Below are 5,321 nucleotides of genomic sequence, written 5' to 3'. Positions count from 1 at the left end.
GGGATTTGGGCTAACTCTACTTAGTGTCAGAATTGAATTGAATCGAATTGATTTGAATTGTAGAACACCCAGTTGGTATCAGAGAACTGCTATCAGAATATAATCATCATCTACATATACAAAGGACAAAACAGTTCTCAAATATGTTTAAGGAAAATTGTATTAGGGTGATGCCAGCTTCTAAAAGAGAGAAACCCCATAATCTCAGTGACTGAATACAGTAGAAATTTATTTCTTATTCATGTGACGTCGGAAATGGGTGTTGCTGACTGAGTGGACTTCCACATGGTCACTCAAGGACCCAGGCTACTTCCATCTTGGGTACTCTTTATTCCTCCTGGGCCTCACAGTCCTCTGCACTCATCCAACAAACAGGGAAAGAGCATGGGAAGTTATACATGGGAAGTGTCTGTCAGCCAGAGCCTGGAAGTGGCACGCTCATTTCCATTCACCTTTCATTGCCTAGAACTTGGCCACCTCTCACTACAAAGGATCTTGGGAAATGCACTCACATTAGAGGAGGAAATGTGTGTGATGAGCAAGCCAGTGCCTACCACAAGGATATGAAAGAATTTCTTTATTCTTGAAAGCAATAATCACCTAATCTAGATTTGAACCTGATTGATCTCAGTGGCCAAGAAAGACAGCTATAATGAGGTAAGTTCTTCATTGCCAAGTGCCATGGTAATGTATTTCAAAACGGGTCAGAACTATGGTGTTTCAGTTCAGTGCAAGAAAAGACTTCTTAAGCAAAAAGGGTGCAAAGGAGACTGACTTAGTCCTGCCCTGGAAGACCTTAGCATATAGCAGAGAATCGTATAGACCAATGAAACTTTCTTTCTTCTTTTTTCTTTTTTTGATTTAACAAAAGTTCTACTTACACATCTGGAAAATCTGGAACGCTTCACAAATTCGTATGTCATCCTTGCTCAGGGGCCATGCTAATCTTTTCTGCATCGTTCCAATTTTAGTATCTGTGCTGCCAAAGCGAGTACTGAAACTTTCCATTTAGCTTTCGTGCATGGAAACTACATACACTCAATGCCAACAAAAATCCTTAGCAGGTACAAGAATAGTAAAAAGTAGAAAGACTTTAATAAATACTATATCAATAGCACATTAAAAATGAGCATACTGTTCAAAGAAGTGGATAGACACATTGATGGATGAATGAACAGATGTTCTAGTATAATTTCAGAGAAAATTATTTTAATTGATGTAAAACACACAACACATGATTCAGAAAAGCATGGCTGACCTAAGGACAGAAGGGGAAAATCCATTTTGTAAAAAACAACTAACTTCTTAGCTCACAGAACAGGCAGTTCCCAACACAGGCACTGAATGTGTTTGTTTATAAGGCAATTATTTGGAACTCAAACTGCATTTTCCCCTAGAAGCAATGTCATGAAAGGTTGTTTAGATTCCCACGCAAAAGCAGAGTTGCATGCCTCTTTAACCCACAATGTATCTGAAGGATTACACTGCACTAAGGGTTCTGGTCCAACTGTAATTGAGCATTTCTACAAGAAAAGGCATCTGGTCTCCAACACAGAAAACTGCTCCCACCATTCCAGCAAAAGCAGGTGAAGAGGGGAAGGCATTGTAGTCCAGCTGTGGCTGAAGCCACAACAGATTCCTTAAGATAACCAGAATTGAGCATGGAAGAAATAGGCAAAGTCTCCATCATATGGGAAATCCCAAGGGATAGATGTTTTCTGGGCTTCTGTAGCTAGTTAACATCCATAGCTCCGGTATCTTTAGAAAGCCCAGAAGATCATCAGTTCACATTCTCACACAGCAAAAATCAGCTCTTTGGTTCACCCAGTCCCCACCCTATAATCTCACTCTTGCTCACTAAACTTACATTTCCTGTCCAGCAAGGTCAGTAGCATTAAATGCTACAGAGAGCCAACATAAGATAAGAACTGGAAAACCCTCAATGTAGAGAGATGGGGTATAAGATGAAGGGACTTCATGCCTAGCCTGTGTCTGTTGTCTCTGTGGAGTTATAGGTTCATTCCATCTCTTGAAAACAGAACAGTGCTGCTGGGGTAGGCATATTGGCATGGCAGTGCAGGCCAGGTGAAGCTAGAGGCCATTATCACGAATGACATGGTCCTCAAGCTTGCACCACTTTCTGCAGCAGAGATTAGCAGCTTGGGTGTCAAAGTGGAGAACCCAGAGACATCTCAATAGATTTTCCTAACAGAAGGCACTTCTTGGAAAATCATTTCCTAGGATGTCCAAATTAGAGAGAAAAGGACAGCTATGCCCAAAAGGAGAAGAAGGAGGACATGCAAGATTTTTCTTCAGAAGCCACTGTCACTTGGTCTGTATGTGTCATTTTTTAACTCAGAATTTCCTTTATCAGATTTTTCATCTTCCTAGGCAACTTGAACCAATACATCGCAGAACATGACAGACCTATGGAAATAAAATGAAGTTAAATTTTTTCAAATGAACTATTGCATCATAATGACATGGTCTAAAAGACTTTGGGGGGGGGGGGTGGGTAACAGATGTTTCATTGGGGACTGTTTAAATCTTTTGGTAGTTTCATTTGACTAACATTTTTTGGAGGAGAAACCGTTAAACAAAAATGATCAAAGGTTTCCTTTGGGATTTGTCCCAGAAAAAAATGAGTATGCCACAGAAACTATTATGAATAAAGAACTTGAGGAAAGGGTGGATTACTTGAGGAAGCTAGATGAAAATTATGGTCAAATCAAACGGCTCACTCAGAAAACAATGACTCCCAATTTGTAAAAGGTTAATTTTAAAATATTTTGTTTCTTTTTATATTTTTATATGTTTTATGCATGGACAAGAAAACTATACCATTTAAATAAATAATAAAGCATAGGAATATAATAAAAATCAACAAAATTACTACTTAAGCATTATAAAATTGTAAACAATTTGCATCTACCTATGCACTCTTTCCTAACTAATCCTCCGACCTCCCTACCAGAAGCATTTACCATCCTAAATTTGGTTTATCATTCTATTCCTCTTTTATAGTTTTATCTATGATATATGTGCACCTAAACACTATGCTATTGAGTTTCCTCATTTTGAGCACTAAAAAGCAAACACAGCTTTTTATATGAGGTTTTGGAAGTTGATTTTTTTTCACTTAAGATTATGCTTCCAAGAATAATCTATGTTGTTGCTTGGAAATACAGTTCATTTTTTTAATGTTTATTTATTTTGAGAGGGTGGGGAAGGACAGAGAGAGAGAGGGCGAGAGGGAATCCCAAGCAGGCTCCAGGCTCAGCACAGAGCCCAATGCAGGGCTCGATCTCACAACCGTGAGCTCACGACCTGAGTGGAAATCAACAGTGTGATGCTTCACCGACTGAGCCACCCAGGCCCCCCAACAGGTGATTCATTTTCAGTGCTTTTTATTACTCCATTTTATAACTATAACATCCTTTAATCCATTTTTCTGTAGATAAATATTTGGAGGTTTGGGGTTTTTTTTTATACATATACATATATATGTATATACGTACGTATATACATATATATGTATATATACCCTGGAGCACTCTATTTCTCTTTACTGTTTTCCATCTTTGTTTAATATGCTGTTTAATCTGCTACTGAATTTTTTTTTTTATCTCAACACTTATATTTTTTATTTCACAGATTTAAATTTTTTTTTCAATTTTGCCTGGTCATTCCTGATAGAATCTTGTTGTATGTTTAGATTTACCATTGTGCCCTTTATTTCCTTAAACCCAACTGCTCTATGCTCAATACCCGATCACTTGAATATCTCCATCCTTGAAGAGTCCAAATCTACTATTTGTTGTTCCCGCTGGTTTTCAATCTTTCTGAATTTCCTTACCATGGGTTTCATAATCTTTGATTGAGAGCTCACCATTTCCATTTAATTAGTGGGAGTTTGGTGGGCAAAATCTGGCAAAGCTTTCCTCTAAAGAGCGTGTGCTTCTGCTTCTTCCAAGAAGCCAAGGGCTTACTTCAGCTTGAAGGGCTTGGCTCAGTGCAGGAGTCATCTTCCCTACCTTCTCATTGTCCCAAGGCTCACTATCCCAACAGCAACGCCTCTGTTGCCACATATTTTCACGGAGAGTCTGCCACCCCCCACGGCTCCCTTCCCTGGTCCTGGTTCCCTGCCATTCCCGCTCCAGTTCAATGGTATATTGGGAGTGCTCCCTGAATATATATATCCCCTTCCTCTGGGAAGACAAGCAATGTCTCAAGAAGTATGTTCTATGCAGAATATTATTTGCTCTGAAACAGCAGGGTTCTTCGAAGCTCTTATTTAGCTGTAACGCCAGAAGAAGACATCAAAGTGATTAATCTTTTCAAAGAGTCCTATTTAATTCATTTCAACTAATTCAGTTCATCTAACATTTATCGAATGCATTATATGTGCCAAGCAATGTTCTAGGTACTGGAGACATAAAAATAATACTGTTTATAGGTAAACTAGTATACTAGCATCCCTTACTCAAAAAGCATTATTTTTCTTCTTTACTTTTATGTCTTTTAAATGTATTGACTTATTTGAAAACTATTATTAACAGGTTAAATATCATGTCAAAAGTTAAATTCTATTGGGGCGCCCAGCTGGCTCAGTGGGTGGAGTGTGACTCTTGATTTCAGGGTTGTAAGTCTGAGCCTCGTGTTGGGTATAGAGATTGCTTAAAAACAAAATCGTTTAGGGGTGCCTGGGTGGCTCAGTCAGTTGAGCATCCAGCTCTTGGTTTCAGCTCAGATCATGATCTCATGCTTTGTGAGTTCAGCCCTGTGGCGCTTGGGATTCTCTCTCCCTCTCTCTCTGCCCCTCCCCCACTCACTCATGCGTGCTCTCTCTTGCTGTCAAAATAAATAAATAAACTTTTAAAAGGTAAAATAAAATCTTTTTTAAAATTTTAAATAAAATTAAACTCTGTGTTTGCTAAACTGATTCTCGATTTCCCTAGCTTCTTCTGCTCATGGTTCTCCTATTTTCTTTTTTTTTTTACAGAGAATAAAAATCTCAACAGAACCTTGATTCCTTCCTCTCCTCCCCTCCATTACATCAAAATAGTCCCTGAAAACTTCCCATTGATGCTTCTGCCAACATCTTGTCCATCTATCCCTTCTTTTCCATTCCCATAAACTCTTCCTACCACACACCTGGATTCTTGAAATCACATTCTGCCTCCTCTCCCAGTCTTTTCTTTCTCTAGTAAACAATACATATTGTTGTCAGATCAGGTTTCTTGGGCACAGCCCTAACCACCTCTCTCACATCCACAAAATTCTCCAATGCATTCCCACTGCCTACCTCAATATTCCTCAAA

At 38.8% G+C, this 5,321-nt stretch overlaps 1 non-coding gene across 1 annotated transcript; it reads right to left on the bottom strand.

Annotated features, from left to right (window-relative positions):
• Positions 1-888: 888 nt before the first annotated feature.
• Positions 889-995, bottom strand: LOC122235553. The gene has a single exon (XR_006213608.1). It is a non-coding gene; the product is annotated as a U6 spliceosomal RNA (small nuclear RNA).
• Positions 996-5,321: the final 4,326 nt, after the last annotated feature.

Source organism: Panthera tigris, chromosome X (genome assembly GCF_018350195.1).
Source record: "Panthera tigris isolate Pti1 chromosome X, P.tigris_Pti1_mat1.1, whole genome shotgun sequence".
Lineage (NCBI taxonomy): Eukaryota > Metazoa > Chordata > Mammalia > Carnivora > Felidae > Panthera > Panthera tigris.
The sequence above is the reverse complement of the archived record's forward strand: the minus strand, read 5'-3'. Positions and strand labels throughout refer to the sequence as shown.